The sequence below is a fragment of the Nuphar pumila genome, chromosome 17 (assembly GCF_984573655.1).
Source record: "Nuphar pumila chromosome 17, dmNupPumi1.hap1.1, whole genome shotgun sequence".
In the NCBI taxonomy this organism is placed as follows: domain Eukaryota; kingdom Viridiplantae; phylum Streptophyta; class Magnoliopsida; order Nymphaeales; family Nymphaeaceae; genus Nuphar; species Nuphar pumila.
In genome coordinates, this window is record NC_143265.1 from 35,133,445 (window position 1) to 35,151,159 (window position 17,715).

A 17,715-nucleotide genomic window follows, 5' to 3' on the forward strand; every position below is an offset into this window, starting at 1 on the left:
AGAACTTGAATCATAGGGTGGCTTGCGAAAGCACCCACCTAGGTCAACGTGATAACCTGATGGAATGCCATCCAGCTTTCCCATGTCAAATGTGCCCTCGAGATCCTGTAAAGTGTCTTTTGTGAAAAGGTGAGCCATTTTCTGGAAGAATGCCACCTTAAACGAAGTCAGAAATGGGAGCAAGTTAAGGGTATACAAGACAAAAAGTCTATTGAAAATAGTGAGGGAAACAAACGATGACCTGAAATGCAGAGACCTTCATTCAAAAAACAAAAACAAGGTAAAGGAATCGAGCCACGACAACAACCAAATCAGATATGTCAAAAGTGCAACTATGTTCATCGTGGACAACCATGCCCTCGAGACACTGGAGACTGTCTATATTGCGAAAATATGGGGCATTACGCCCGAAATTGTAGAAAAAAAGTCTACAAATTGGCAGAAACGAACTGTGGGTGAAGGTCAGCAACATCAACAACAACCTCAGCCGTAACCACAAAGAAAAGTGTCTGGCAGCGTCTATGCTACTCTGATCGAACAAAGAAGAATATAGCGAATAAATACTTTAATAGTCGTAGGTTAAGACTTTTTGTGATTCAGTATGAATTTTGCCAGACAAAGGTTAATCAATGAAATCACGTATATATTTTGTTCAACCGAATTATTAACCATTAAGCGTTTAGATGAACCTCAAGTAGGTTTAGATGATTCCATTAAGCGTCAATTTTGGGAAGATTTAGATGGAGTAGTACAAGGGATATCTTATGGAGAAAGGCTTTTCATCGGCGGTGACCTTAATGGGCATGTAGGCATTAGTAGAGATGGATTTGAGAGTATCCAAGGAGGCTATGCTATAGGAGAAAGAATCGAAAGTGGAGAAAGGATTTTAGATTTTGGTTTGTCCTATGATATGATCTTAGCAAACACTTGGTTTAGGAAGAGGGAGTCTCACCTAATAACATTTAAAAGTGGGGTTAATACGAGTCAGATAGATTTTTTCTTACTTAGAAAGAGAGATAAGGGTTGTTGCATCGATTGTAAGGTTATACCGGGAGAAAGTGTAGCTACACAACATAGTCTTAATTTTAGATCTTAGAATTAGACAATGCCGCAAAAGGGATAGACATAGGATAAATCATAGAATTAAGTGGTGGGCACTGAAAGGAGCTAAACAAGGAATGTTTGTAGAGCAGGTAGTTAAGGAAGCTGATTGGTGTCTCGAGGAGGATTCAGAATCAATGTGGAATAAGATAGCGGGTGGCATGAGAAAGGTGGCTAAGGAGGTATTGGGTGAGTCTAAAGGCGGTGCACTGCTAGGTAAGAATACATCGTGGTGGAACGAGGATGTCAAATTAGCTATTAAGGTTAAAAGAGAGTGTTATAAAAATCTAAGTAAGAGTCGTGATAATGAGAATTTGGAGAAGTATATAATAGCAAAGAAGGAAGCTAAAAAAGTAGTTCGGAACGCGGGGGATAAGGTATATAAGGAGGTTTATGACAAGTTGGATACCAAAAAGGGCGAGAAGGATATTTATAGGCTTGCAAAGATGAGAGATAGAAAATCGAGGGATCTGGGTATGGTTAGATGTATCAAAGATGAAACGCAAAGGGTTTTAGTCAAAGATGAGGCGATTAAGGAGAGATGAAAAGATTATTTTGATAAGCTATTTAATGAAAGTCATGCTCAGGATCTTGGGGACTTCTCCATTCCTTTTCATGAGATGAATCGTGACTTCATGCGCAAGATTCAAAAGAAAGAAATTGCAGAGGCTTTGAAGAAAATGAAATCTAGAAGGGCAGTTGGCCCAGATGGTATACCTATCGAGGCTTGGAAGTGCTTGGGAGAGAAAGGTTTAGAATGGTTGACAAATCTTTTTAACAAGATTTGACAGACAAATAAGATGCCTAATGAGTGGAGGAAGAGTACTTTGGTGCCTCTATATAAGAATAAGGGTGATATACAAGATTGCACAAACTATCGTGGTATAAAACTCATGAGTCATACTATGAAACTTTGGGAGAGGGTGATTGAGTCTAGGTTGAGGAAGGTTGTCATGATATCGGAGAATCAATTTGGTTTTATGCCTGGAAGATCAACTATGGAAGCTATACATCTTCTTAGACAACTTATTGAGAGAAATAGAGAGAGGAACAAAGATTTGCATATTATGCCAGTCTTTTATGCTATTTTAGCTAAGGTGCCCAACATTGTCGACTTGCCCTCTTTTCTTTTAAAGAAATACTTTCGCTGATTTTATAAATAAACTCTGAAAAGAAAAAAGGATTTTCTAGCCTTTAAACCATTTTCAAAAGGTTTACAAGTTCAAAATTTTGGGGCGTTACAACTTTTGGTATCAGAGCCGAAGGTTTACAGTGATTCTTGGACATCTGGCATCTGCATTGCGCTGTAAGTAATCTCTTTTATTATTCATGTTTTTACTATTAAACTTAAGCGTACCTTACATGGGTACTTGGGGTCTCTTGTTTAAAGAATATGAATCCTTCGGACGGTGCGGAGTACGTACCAGACAGAGGCGCACGACGGATGCATTGCCGTTCAAGAAGGGGAAGGAACCTTACGACTTCTCGTCACAACCGTGAAGGGTCCCGAGCTAAGTTTTGGGCAAGAAGGCCAAATCCTCCTACTTTTGCGGATTCTTGGGGCTTTACGCTACCAAATGCTTACCAAGCACCACTTGCCGTTACTTGGGCATCAGTGCATTGTCAGGATAGGGGCCACGTCCCATGGCACGTTTATGCTAACCATCCTGATGACCCAGTGCCTCTCGAAATGCGGGTTTCCTTAAACGGTCACGTGCCAAGACACATTTTGCTTAACCATCATACCACTTTGGAATCATCAAAAGCGGAATCTCCCTGGCGGGCCCTGATGGAATGCGTTTTCTGTGGCGAAGACGGGCACACAATGACTAATTGCCAACTTAGAGAAGCATGCGATAAGAGGGTGTCTACAACCCAAGATTTGGAAGACAGCTTCCTTAATCTAGGGTGCTCAGGGCAATCGTTTGTTCGCTTATAGACCCTCGCCCAACTCGCAAATATACACACCTGCTTTCTACTCATCCCAATACTCAGTAGATTCTTTGAAATACACTCCGGCCTCGCCACCTTATGCGCCAAATGCTTCGCCACATTACACCCCCATGACCTCCTTACGGTAAAGGAGTCCCGAATGAAGATTTGCATCATTTTTCCCCTCCGCGAGGGATCAGGCATACGAGTATCGCAAGAGAGTACTTAAAGAAGTACTCTCGTTGACCCTAAAGGATATAGGACTCGCTGTTTTATTATCGGCTTGTCCTTTTGTTTAACAAGTAACTTTTTGTACCAGAGTTCGTGTGCTCTGTTGCTTTTTGTAAAGTGTCTTTTTGTACCAGCACTGTTGGGTTTTGTAGCTTACACTTAAAAATACTACGATATTTTGGATTCTTCACTATGTCTTTTTGAATCTTGACTTACGTATCTTTTTATATTAAGGATGGTGCAAGGTACGAACGAAGGTTCGTCTGATGATTGGTCAGATCAATGGGGATTTGTCATGGATTCCCTCGGTGCTTTTGCAGATGCAATTCGAGGCCAAATGCGCGCTCATGTAGCCTCCTCCGAGCCAAGCCAACATACGACGGTCTCATATGAGAAATTTCTGAAACTTGATCCGCCAATTTTCGTTGGCAAAACTGATCCAGACTTAGCAGAAAACTGGATTAAAGAGGTGGAACGAGTTTTCCGAGTGCTGGATGTCCCAGACGACAAGAAAACCTTGTTTGGAACCTTTCGATTGAAGGATGACACCCGCAATTGGTGGGACACGACCCAAGATGTTCAGTTCCCAGATTCATCCGTGATTCCTTGGGAAGCCTTCAAAAAGGCATTTTTGGAGAATTATTTTCCTCCGCATGCACGAGAAAAGAAGAAGGTCGAATTTTTGGAACTCTGCCAGGGAACCTCCAAATTGACAGACTATATCGCCAATTTTCAAAGGCTATAGCGTTACTGCCCCGACCTGTTCGACGGTGAATGCGAACAAACTGGCAAGTTCGTTCGAGGGTTGAGGGAAGGACTCCGACCTAGAGTCCTCACCAGCATGCCCCCAACTTTCCCCGTGCCAGTTGCGGCTGCCACCCTCCTGAACAAAGACTGGGAGCGCTCTAAGAGCACCCAGGCCAAGAAGCCACCTGTTGCAGGTGGAGAACAAAAAAAGACCCCTTCCGGCGGCCAAGCCAAGCGGCCGCCCTTTTTTGTAAAAGGGAAGGAGGAATGCTCCTCCTCACAAGCGTCAACGCCCTCAGGGCAACCCTCCAGTTAGGCAGCAAGCTAGTGATGCTTGCCCCCAGTGCTTGCGACCCCATCCTGGACAGTCATGCCCTCGTGAGACTGGTAGATGCTTATATTGTGGCAATATAGGCCACTACATCCGTGAATGCCTCAAAAAGGCGATCGATGATCTCAGGCGAAACAACGGAGCACCTCTGTTTCCTCGACCACCGCAGCAACCGCAATCAAGCGGTCAGAAGAAGACGCCAGGACGTGTCTACACCGCCACGGTTGAGCAGTTGACCAAGGGCGAGCTCGTGCAAGGTACCATTCTGGTTGCTAACCAAGCAACTTTCGTACTCTTTGACTGTGGTGCCACTCATTCCTTTATTTCCGTAAAGTTTGCTGAACACTTGCACTTACCTGTTAGTCATTTGAACAATGTTTTCGACGTATATAATCCAATTGGGAAGAACACAACTTGTGTGACCTACGTACCAGCTCTGGACGTAGTCTTAGCCGATCGACACTTGTCAGCTCGTGCTATCCTGCTTGAGATGACAGAATTCGATGTCATCCTAGGCATGGATTGGTTGCACAAGTTGTAACGACCCCAACTCATACCTTTGAAAAATGCAGATTTTTTTTTTGTTTTTTTTTCTAAGAGTTGCGGGAAACTTCCCAGAGACCTGGGGTCCCTACAATTCCAATTTCAGTTGGATAACCACACACTACAAACAAACTTACATTTATCATTCATAACCAACCAACTAAACTCTTTTATTAATGAATCAATAAGAGTCTCATACTCAATGTCAAAAGTGAAATAACAACTTGCAGGAAATAAGAACTAAACGAAAACAAAAGTAGAGACACTTTGTCTGTAAGTGAAGCCGTCTGAAACAAATGTGACTCTCGTATCCCCTCAGAAGCGAGTCGATTTCACTGATCGCCTGTGTCTGATAAAAACCAATAAAAGAAGAGGGTCAGAAATCCGAAGAATTCTGCGTACATGTTTCCCTAATGAATCAAATAAGAAAAAGAGCATAAATAAGATCCATGTACTATTTTGAGGAATACAGTTATAATCAATTCATAAGACAATTAACCATTCATGCAGAATTAAACATTGAACATGAGGGAACACGAAGTAAGTAACAGTGATCATAGTTTAATCAATAAGGCAATTAAATGCAAAAGAAATCAACATCATGCAATGATCAACATATAACAACCAAGTGAACAAGTAAACATGCATGAACTAATGCATAGCAAGAATATGCATGATTTATGTGCAATGCATGAACCCTTATTATCTTTCATTTAAGCTCCCCTCTTTCCATATGCATGTCCTATTAAATGCACACAATCTTTAAGTTCTTCTTTTAAATTTCCATTGCTCGCGGATACACCAAACGGGTACAATTCTCGAGGTCAAGTAGGGTTCCCGGGGTAGCTTAACACACAATTTGTATCTTATTATCGGGTTTCAAACTTAGCCCTCGACCGATATCAGAAAACAACACCATCCATCGAAACCTTGGAAAACAACATCCAAAGTTGGGGACACCATGAAAAACAACATCCACTTGCGCCATTTTATTGGTATACCAAAACAACAACAGCTGTGTCAAAACACACCACCCCCAGGAAAAGTGGCGGCCTCTTCCTAAAACCGTGGTCAGGAGAAGAACCTCAATATCGGGTTCAGGGGCAACAACAACGCTCACGGAGTTTTTGTATCCTCACGGTTTCCCCAAACCGCAACGTCCAGGATTCCCACACCAAAGCAGGGACATCAAGAAGGCATGAGTTACACTGTTCTTTACTTTCTTTTATTTTGTTATTAATTCATCTCTTTTACATTTGCAAATCAACATGTAAAAATTTTAATAACATAAGCTTGCAAAACAACATGCCAAGCTCTTCACGGGACCACAACCCGTGGCAACAGAGAACAATGCGGTAAAAAAAAAATATCACATTTGATTTGTTGCAATGCATTAAAACAATTAAAACATAGAACAACTTGTTCTCGAGGCTCATCCAGCCTCCTGATGATCCATTTGGCCATCGATGCACTCATAAGAAAAAAAATCATCAATCACATGCTTCTATGTATTATTTTCTACATGCCTCATGTATGCAAACTTTGAGATGTGCATGAAACAATAAGTTCATAAAACATATGCAATTTTTTTTTCCTGTCATATGCATGTGCTTATGTGTAGTTATTCACAATTAGGTTTTCATTCATGATCTTTAAATTTTTAAAAATGCGAACATGCATATATCTGCAAAACATACATCATCTCCATTTGAAACATATGAATATTCATGCAATAACGCCCCTCTAAGATGCATACAAACTCTTGGTGAGCACGTGCCATATATTTTAGGATAACACCCTGAATAAGCATAACACAACCCATAGGCATATGGAACATACATAACACAAGTAGAGGTATACATAGCCAAAACATGAGACTTTTCATTCGTAACATGTATTGAAAGACAACCTACCTACCCACAACTAGGGTCTGGGAATTTAGAACACACACTATAAGTCAAATTCCAGATTTAAACTAACATCAAGTGTTATATAAGATTTTCCTTGAAATTGGCTATTCAAGCTTAGCCGACTTAATTGACTAGGGTTCAACCTCGATCCAACCGAAACCAAATAGGCACCCACCTGTCAAACAAGTCTTTTTTTTTTTTAAACTGTAACTCTTGTTTCAAAAATTTATATTTCATACTTCAAAAAAAAAATCCTTTTCCTTTGCAGAACTTACATCCCGTTACAGGCAACTGGCCCAGCCGAGCCGAGCCGGGCTGCCAGCCAACCCAGCAACGTAGCACATAAATAACTCGAACAGATTCAAATGTGCAGGGACGAACCATGGTTTATTCTATACCTGGTATACCTAAATACAAATGTATATGGTTGGTTTCTTACAAGGTCAGATGTCATGTTCATGTATACACACATGAACACTTAGTTACAGGCATGTATATACTGATTCTGGGCATCCCAAATTTGCTGAGTCTTTCAAGAATAAATTGACATGAAGCATTCAACGGTATGTGCTATTCTCGTATAAACAATAAGAAAAACATTAGGATAAAATTCTGGTTTAACATGTTAACGAATATGCCTAGAAAATGCCTTGTGTAAAATGTCTGCCATAGGCTGCCAAGCTTACCAGCCGATTGGCTGGCCTGGCAGACCTGCAATAGGTCTGCCCATGGTTGGCCTGGCAGGGCCGACAGCTGCCCCAACCGAGCCCAGCTCGGTTGGGCTGCCAGGCACCCCGCTGCGGCCAACAACCCACATTATAAATATGATTTTTTTTTCTTTTAATGCTGACAGCATACCAAAATCCCTAAAAAAAAATTCAGAACAGCATGTATGCTTGCATAACTCAAACATACTCAGGTTTATAAAGTTGATAACCGGGTCATGAAACAAATATTAGTCATAACATACGTTCAACCATGTTTTTGTCTTTATTTCCAGATTTACAAGTACTAATAATCCCTAATATGGGTTTTTCATAAGGATCGGAAATACTAGCCTGCACATAAGAAAATCAATTTTTTTATTATTTTTTTTTATGGATCAAACCTTCTGTTTTAATGTAAAAACACCACTGCACGAGTATTATTCCGCAATAGCATAAAAAAATGAATACACATGGATTTCATCCATGGATCCTAGAGTAAATGCTTGGCTTTACTCACCCACATGCTTTTACACTAAAATACTTCATGGAAATCGAATCCATGTTCGTTTTCCTCACTTAACTCAAAAGAAAAACCCGTACCTCAAAAATCCAACGCTTGGGGGCTGCGGATGTTGCGAGGAGAGTGCTTTCACCGGAGATGAGACTGGCGGCACCTCCTTGCCGACGAGAGAGAGAGAGAGAGAGAGAGAGAGAGAGAGAGAGAGAGAGAGAGAGAGAGAGACCCCCTCTTCCACTTCCCTTTTATCGCCGAAACCCCCCTCTTGCCGAGAGGCGCGGGGTTCGGTTACGCCTGCTGTAACCGACCCCCTTCTTCTCCCTTTTGGTAATAGCATGAATCGTGCCCTAGGCACGATTCTTGCTTTTCCCCTTCTTTAAAAAGCTGCAGCCCGATATCGGGTTTTAAAAACCCTATCGGGTTACGGATCCGGGTCGGGTCCGACCCGGGTCCAAGAGCTTCTCTTGTTTTTTTTTTAAACCACTTAACAGTAACGGGGCGTGGCCCGGGTCAGGGTCCGGGTCCCAGTTGTAGTGTGAATCCGTGGTTTTCCCGTAGTTTGGATCCGGACGTCTCGCAGTGTGGATCCGCCTGTTGGATCCAAATGGATCCACCTGCAGAACCGCGTATTAACTAGTTATGTACATGTATATCTTATGTTTAATATTATTTATATTATCCTTAGTCATTTTTCTAAATACATATATATATATATATATATATTATTATACACATATATATGGATCCTTTATGGATCTTGGATCCGAAATACGGATCTCACGCCCATCTTTAGAAAAATACCTATTATTTTCAGATAAATGTAAACAATTGATAAAAAAAAATCGAGGTTATTACACAAGTACCATGCCAAAAATCTTTTGTCGGGATAGTAGAATTGTCTTGTCTCCACCAGAGATGCCTAAGGCAGAATTCAAGATCGTGAGACCGGTTCGAGCTAGCAAGATAATTTCTTCGCTAAAAGCGCAAAACTACCTGAGAAGGGGATGCACTGCCTTTTTAGTCAGTGTCGTCCAGTCTGAGTCATCGCAAGTTTCGATCAGAGATTTGGACGTTGTTCGTGATTTTCCAGACGTCTTCCTAGAAGAACTGCCAGGACTTCCCCCGTCTCGTGAAGTGGAATTCAACATCGAGTTGCTACCGAGTACCACACCGATTTCTAAAGCTCTGTACCGAATGGCCCTAGCTGAGCTCGAGGAGCTCAAGAAGCAATTGCAGGAGTTGATGGATTTGGGTTTCATTCGCCCCAGTGTCTCACCATGGGGAGCTCCTGTCCTATTCCTTAAAAAGAAGGATGGATCGTTGCGATTATGCATTGATTATCGAATGCTCAATCAGGCCACAATAAAGAATAAGTATCCGTTGCCTCGCATCGAGGATCTTTTCGATCAGCTAAGGAAGGCTAGGGTATTCTCTAAAACCGACCTTAGATCTGGGTACCATCAACTCACAATTAAGGGAGATGATATCTCCAAAACAACTTTTCGAACCAGGTATGGGCATTACGAGTTTATTGTCATGCCTTTCAGACTCACCAACGCTCCTGCAGCCTTCATGGACCTCATGAACCGTGTGTTCAAACCCTTTTTGGACATCTTTGTGATCGTGTTCATCGATGACATCCTGATGTACTCAGAGACCTGGGATCAACATCGCGAACACCTGATTATAATCTTAGAGACCCTGCAGAAGGAGTGTTTGTTCGCTAAGTTCTCCAAGAGCGAGTTTTGGCTCAAGGAAGTTATGTTTCTAGGGCATGTTATATCCGAAAAAGGAGTATCCGTAGATCCTGCCAAGGTGGAGGCCGTACTAAGTTCGCAACAACCGAGGAATGTTCGTGACATCAAGAGTTTTCTTGGATTAGCTGGATATCATCGAAGATTTATCCAGGACTTTTCCAAAATCTCTCTACCTATGACAAAACTGCTAACGACAGAGGCTAAGTTCGTGTGGGACGATACGTGCGAAAACAATTTTCGGATGCTGAAGGAGCGACTTACTACCGCTCTTATCTTGGCCTTGCCTTTAGGACAAGGCGGCTTCGTGATCTATACGGACGCTTCAGGAACAGGCTTAGGATGTGTCCTGATGCAAAATGAGAAAGTAATCGCCTATGCCTCGCGCCAACTCAAAATCCATGAGAAGAATTACCCGACCCACGATTTGGAGTTAGCGGCCGTGGTCTTCGCTTTTAAGATATGGCGACACTATTTATATGGGGAACAGTTCGAGGCCTTCACGGATCACAAGAGCCTTAAGTACTTATTCTCGCAGAAAGAGCTGAACATGAGACAACGACGTTGGATAGAATTCTTAAAGGATTACGATTTCACCCATTCCTACCATCCAGGAAAGGCAAACGTCGTGGCTGACGCTCTCAGTCGCAAGACTTTCAGTGTTTCTTTCAATCTATTATACGCTGATTGGAAGTTTTTTGAGGATCTGGTTTCTTGGAAACCATTTGCGGTCACAAAACATTCTATCAGACTTTCCAGCCTAGTGGCCCAACCTGAGCTATTAACAAAGATTATTGCTGCGCAAAGGATTGATACACAATACGTAAAGCTGAAGGCTCAAGTACAACAGGCCGATACCCCCTTCTGTCTGAAGGAGAAAGGAGGTTTATGGCGTAAGAATCGCCTCTGGGTCCCAAATGATCCTGTTTTGAGAGATGAGGTTCTCGCAGAGGCTCACAAGTCCAGATACACGATTCACACAGGAGGCACGAAAATGTTCAAAGACTTGCAACGTAGATATTGGTGGAGCGGAATGAAGTGAGACATGGCCGAGTATATCGCCAAGTGTTTGACTTGTCAACAGATTAATATTGAGCATCAACGACCTGGCGGAGTAATGCAGCAGATTGAAATCCCACAATGGAAATGGGAAAACATCACTATGGACTTTATCGTCGGTTTGCCGAAGACTCGGAGAACACATGATGCGATTTGGGTGATCGTCAATCGACTTACCAAATCGGCACATTTCCTCCCAATCCGCCTCAGTCAGTCACTCGGCAGTCTGACAGACCTCTATGTTCGAGAGATTGTAAGATTGCATGGTGTTCCAGTGTCCATCATCTCCGATCGCAACCCTAGGTTCACCTCAAGGTTTTGGGGACAATTGTAGTCAGTCTTGGGTACAAAATTAAAGTTTAGCACCGCTTTCCACCGTCAGACCGACGGGCAGTCTGAACGCACGATTCAAACTTTAGAAGACATGATACATGCATGCATGTTGGATTGGAAAGGAGAATGAGATTCTCATACCAGTTTGGCAGAATTCGCGTACAACAACAGTTATCACGCTAACATTGGGATGGCCCCTTACGAGGGCTTGTACGGGAAGCCCTGTCGATCACCTCTCTACTGGGACGAGGTCGGCGAACGAAGATTGAATTCTCCGGTAGTGCTACAACACTACACTCAGCAAGTGCAGTTGATTTGGGAGCGACTCTGTACTGCCCAGAGCCGATAGAAATGTTATGCGGATCGTCGTCGTCGAGAGCTCACCTTCTCAACGGGAGATATGGTTTTTGTTAAGGTATCTCTCATAAAAAGCGTTTTCCGGTTCAGGAAAAAGGGGAAGCTAAGCCCCAGATTCGTAGGACCATTCGAGATCCTAGATCGAATTGGTGAAGCAGTTTACCGTGTGGCTTTACCTTCTCAATACGCTCAGATCCATCATGTCTTTCACGTATCCATGTTGAGGAAATATGTGCACGACCCGTCCCACATCATCCATTATGATGATGTAGACATTCAGAAGGATTTATCTTTCGAGGAAAGATCAATCGAGATCGTGGATCGTCGAGTTCAAGTGCTTAGGTCAAAGACGATATCCCTTGTCAAGGTGCGTTGGCAGCACCATGGGATAGAAGAATGTACTTGGGAGCTAGACTCTGATATTAGGGAGAAATACCCTGACTTGTACTTGGAGCGATAATTTCAATCTAATTTCGAGGACAAAATTATTTTAAGGAGGGTAGGATGTAAAATCCAGTGTTTAAAAAAAAAAAAAATCGGACCCGGGTCGACCCGACCCGGATCCATACCCGAGCCAACCCCAGCCCGTCGAACGGGCTTTCAGGGGTTGGCAAGAGGCGGCATACAGGGGGCCGCCCACCCCCTTCGGCCTCTACAAAAGGAGCGAGAGAGGGGGAGGAGAGGCGTTCGAGCCCCTCTCTCGACTCTCTCGTCTCTCGCCTCTCCTCCTCTACATCTCTTCTCTCCCTGACTCCATCTCTCTCTTGTTGCCGACGCCGACGCCGACGAGCTCCTCTCTGTCGAGGCAGCTCGACGACCTCCCTCCTCTCCGGCAGACCCCAGGTAAGCCTTCCTCTTCTCCTGTCTTCTTTCCCCTTTTCCTCTACGTTCGCCGGAAGGCCGACAGGTGGCCGACGACCCCTGCCGTGCCTTCCCCTCCTTTTTTTTCTTCTTCTTCTACCTTCTCCTCTCCCTCTCTCGACAGCCGCAGGCAGGGGCCAAAGGCCCCTGCGTCTCTCTCTCTCTGCTTACCTTCTGGCAGGGGCCGATGGCCCCTGCCCCTCTTCTTTTAAAATCCAGCAGGGGCCGATGGCCCCTACCATTTTTCTCCATGAACGACAGGGGCCATTGGGCCCTGCGCTCCCTCTCTCTGCTCATTTTTTCGGCAGGGGCTATCGGCCCCTGCCCTTCTTTTAAAGCCATCAGGAGCCTTCGACTCCTGCCTCCCTTTTTTGGAAATCCAGCAGTGGACGATGGCCCCTGCCCCTCTCTTAGTCGTCTGGCAAGGGCCGAAGGCTCCTGCCCTTTTTTTTATATAAACCTGGCAGGGGTCGATGGCCCCTGCACCTGTTTTCCTTAGCGGCATGGGTAATTGGACCCTACCCCGTTCTGTTTCAAGTCAGCAGGGACCGTTGATCCCTGCCTTGTTTTGCAGAGAAGCTGAGACCCCAGTCCTTTGTTGCCGTTTTCCCTATTCATTTAAATGCATACTAATAACGTACCTTTGCAGCTTACGCAACGGAGCCCATTCACGCCCCGCAAACCGAACAGACAATTACTTACGTTCGCAGGCAACCTCTTTCTCGCAATACCCCGAGGTAGGGGAAATTGCACAAGGACTTAAATAACTGAAGCTAGCTTAAATAATTAAAGACCGAAAGAACAAAAATATATATTTATATACGTATAAGTATATAAGTATGCTTTTAGCTCAAGGACGCGGTTTCGCGATCCTTGTCCTTTACTTACGCATTTTCCTGCTTTCTGTCTTTAATTTGCCGCCGCGCTTTGCGCCCAGGCTTTTGCTTTCGTATTTCCTGTTTTCTGTCTTTAATTTGCCGCCGCACTTTGCGCCCAGGCTTTTGCTTTCACATTTTCTGCTTTCTGTCTTTAGCTCAAGGACGCGGTTTCGCGATCTTTGTTCTTTGCTTTCGCATTACTTGTTATATGTTTGCCGTCGCGCTTTGCGCCCAGGCTTTTGCTTTCGCATTTCTTGCTTTCTATCTTTAGCTCAAGGATGCACTTCTGCGATCCTTGTCCTTTGCTTTCGCATTACTTGTTCTATGTTTGCCGTCGCGCTTTGCGCTCAGGCTTTTGCTTTCGCATTTTCTGCTTTCTGTCTTTAAAATTTGCAACCTCGATGGATGAAAGGAGTCCTTTTATATCAAACATACGGTTCTGCAAATAATGTTGGTTTTGAAGCATCGCAGTGGGCCATCTTGAATCAAGCATTCAGAAGGAGTAGTTTTTCTACTCTGTTTAGTATTTTTGGCGCAGCTCGAGTTTTCCCAAAATCCGAGACTCAAGCAAGCTTGTGAGCGTAATTTTTTCATGCGAAATCCTCATTCACCGTTTATCGTTATCAGTGTCAAAATTTGTGTTGCATGTTGACACTACGATAACGAATGTGAGATTCAAGAAAATCACATGCCATAAGTTGGCACATGATATTGGTCATTTCAAAAGTTTAGAATGATGACATTATATCTTTAGAAATTATGTTGTTGAGGCTCCTATTGAAGACCTAGAACCCTTCCTCGTAACGTGCTCATAGACATGCATGGCATGCGAGTAATACGACGGATGTTGAGACGATCATTCGACCTCGACCAGTGCTATGAGCACATTGGTAAACCATATTACAGATTGATTGATTATCGCCTTCACAGGTAAGATGCTCGATTGGGTCAAAAGACCAGAGCATGTAGAATGGGTCGTTGGTTAAGTAACCCCTGACACACCCATTCGTTTTCTTGTTGTCTATTAAGGGACATGACAGATTGGTACACACACTTTGATTGAGAGGTTGTTAACAACCATTCTACGAGCAAAGACTCAGTGTCCCCAGTCATCGGAGTTAAGGGATGAGACTACCAGATATTATCCTAGGCGGTAGATCTTTTGGACTTCTGCAGAAGTAGAATGCATCCGTAGCCACGAATGCCTTTGGGGAATCCTCTCTCGGCTAACGGCCGTCCTCTTAGGAACAAACTCAACTAGCTATTCGGGTTATTCAAAATACATAGAATAATAGACGCCTGAACTAGTCTCAGTTGTTTTTACGAGTCGCGTCTGCGCGTACTCGCAGGGCAATTAATGATAGAACATAAAGTTACTTGTGCATTCCTCTTGATGAATCATAGAATTGTGTTTTATGTTTAGTGATTTCAATTCATTATTAAATGTTTTGTTATATCGTGCAGCATGTGCTAGTTAGACTTTCACTTATGCTAATAAACTGCTCATGTTAGTTCAGTAACTGTTTAATTACTTATCATGCATAGTTAATTATTTATGGTTCTTTGAGACATTTCTGTCTACTTGTGCACCTATTAGTTTTTCACGAAACTAACCCATTTTATGGGTACATGTGATGATTATGTACTCAGCAGACGATGCCGCGATTGCGAGATGTCCTCAGGATCCACTGTTTCCACTCTCAACTTTTGTCCTGGTCGTTTTGGGTTTTGTTACGGGTTTCTTAGAGAAATCCAAATTTTGTACAAACTTGAAATTGTTTATGATATAAATGATTTCATCTGGATATTTGCAAGTTATGCCTTTGTCTTTTATGCTCTTTTAGCTAACGTGACCAAGATTGTCGACTTGCCCTCTTTTCTTTTAAAGAAATGCTTTCGCTGATTTTATAAATAAACTCTGAAAAGAAAAAAAGATTTTCTAGCCTTTAAACCATTTTCAAAAGGTTTACAAGTTCAAAATTTTAGGGGCGTTACACGAGCAATTAAGTTTGAGAGATACTTTGTGTCTGGTGTCTTAAGGTCGTTTGGCCTGATAGTCATTGACCCAAAGCTACGTACACGAGTCGCGAAAACCTGAAAATTGATATAGTGTTCAACTATAAAAAAGGTGAAAAAGTTTAAAAAACTGAAAAAGAAAAAGAAAAAAAATAAAAAAGTATCACAAGAACTTAGTGAAAAATTCATTGCTTAGAAATAGTTATGAAAAACTGTGTGAAAAACATAAAAGTGATGATAAATGAACAATAACATGATTGTACGTGATTTTCTGAGGAAAATCATAGATAATTGCAATTTTTAGAAAAGTGAAAGAAAAAGTTTTTCTTATGCGGAGGCTTGTAAAAACTCTAAATATATTATGAAAATGTAATTACATGAAATATTTGTTTAGATGAAATTTTTAACTGCCTAATGCTTTTCGAAAGGAATTCTTATGTATACATGACAAAAATGCTTGTGGATAGCATCACTGCAAACCCTCACGAGACCTTACTCGTCCACTGGGGTAACCCAAGGGTTTAAAGGGTTTGTTGCATATGCTAAATGCAACCGTGATACCTATAAAAGTGAGTTAGGTTATTGTTTTGCTTTGCTTTTGTTAAGGGTAAGTTTGCTCGAGGACTAACAAACGATAAGCATAAGAGAATTTAATCATGCATAATTTGTTCATCATTTTATACATCTTGTATGCATGATATACTGCGAAATTAGCATTAAATCCCATGTTTAATTGATATTTGTGCATTGTTTTGTAGGGTAGCTTTTGTTCTCAATTACAAAAAAAAATATACAAGTCTGGACCCATTTGAGTTTTTTAGAAAAGTTTAGTTTTTATTAACAAGTTTTTAAAAAATAATTTTTGAAAAAGAGGTTTTGTGAATTTATTGAAAATAAGGAAACTGTTTTAGAAAAGTTTCTAAAACACCATTTAAAACCTAATTTAACTTTATAAATAGGGTTAAGAGGGACTAGAGGGGTGTCTTTTCTCTCATAGAGATTCATGCCCCCTCTAATCTCTCTCAGCCAACCCCTCTCTCCTCTCTTTCTTCTTTCTCCTCCCCTTTTCTTATTCCTTTCCCTTCCCGACTGGGAGCTTTTTTCTTTTCCATTGGAGGTGTTGCGTGACATGTGCAATCATCGTGAGAAGACCGCTCTGTTCTCCCCAATCGATCGGAGGCGAACCTGAGGTGCGCTTCTTCTCCCCCTTTTCTTTTACTTTTTTTTTATTTAGCGTAGTTGTTGCATAGATCAGTTCCTTTTAATTCGATTATTTTCTGCATACTAGTTAGTTTTATTATTATTATTATTATTGTTGAAAAGGAAAAAACGCAAAATAAACGCAGATCTGCTAGGTCTGATATTTTTTTTTTCGGCAGACCTGATCGGTTATCATTGATCAAGCCCACTAGATCGGCCAGCCACTCTGACTTTTTTTTTTATCATTCTTAATTAAATCTGGTGGCCGATCAACCTGGACCATTCTTAGTCCATTCAGACTTGGTTGGTCTGAAACTAGCCAATCCAAATCTGCATCCAAGCGTTTTCAGACCAGATCAGGTCTGACTGGACTAGCCGAACAACAGTCAGGAGGGTCTGCTGAAAGCAGTAAGTCTGATTTTTTTATCAAATCTGCTGCAAGCAGCAATGCAGACCAGGCCTATCGGCTGTCATCTTGATTCAGCAAACACGCTGATCAGGTCTGCCAGTGCAGTGCCAGCTTAAACCGACCAGACTAAATCAATTAGCAGGCCTGTCAGTTCAGCCCGGCCAATTGATTGACAGCAGGCCTGTTAGCAAACCTGCTGATTCAATCTGACCGACCAGCAGGCCTGCCAGTTCTGCCAGTTTGACATTCGATTTGTTAGCGGATTTGCTATTCTATTGGCCAGCGTCTGCAGCCCCAATCTGGGATCAAACTTGTGTCTGAGCATCCCTGTTCTAGCATGCTGCCATACCAGCTTAATTGCCAGATCAGTTTGGTCAACATATTTGCCATGCCAATCCGATCATTGAATTGCGTTTAGTCTTTAAAGGGGCACGGCTGAGCTGGGCCGTGTGTGTCAGTTGGTTAGGATTCCTTTTCAGTAATCTAGTTATAGATATAACTTAGTTAAATTTATTTATTTTTTAGTCTAGATTTTCCTTTTCTTTAGAATTAGATATATCTAGATTTGTGATTTAATCGTTATTTCATGTTACTAATATTGACTAGAGTAAGTAGTCTACTTGTGTTGTTTGTTTTGTGGTTTTGCAGGGTACAAACGTGTGAACTAGAACACAATAGCGAGGGTCATGCACGTGCGTACAAAGGAAGCTAAATCGCGAGAGAAAGAGTCCTGCAAACTTTTACTTTTTTTATTTTTTTAATTTTTTTAAGGCCTCAGGCCATTTAATTTATTGGGTTAAATCATTTTATTTCTGCTCGAACCTCTATA

The 17,715-nt window shown here is 42.2% G+C and overlaps 1 protein-coding gene across 1 annotated transcript in view; it reads left to right on the forward strand.

Moving 5' to 3' along the window:
* The window catches only part of DEG14 (Trypsin family protein with PDZ domain-containing protein), a 76,557-nt gene that overhangs the window by 42,975 nt on the left and 15,867 nt on the right, over positions 1–17,715 (forward strand). The window lies entirely within an intron of this gene.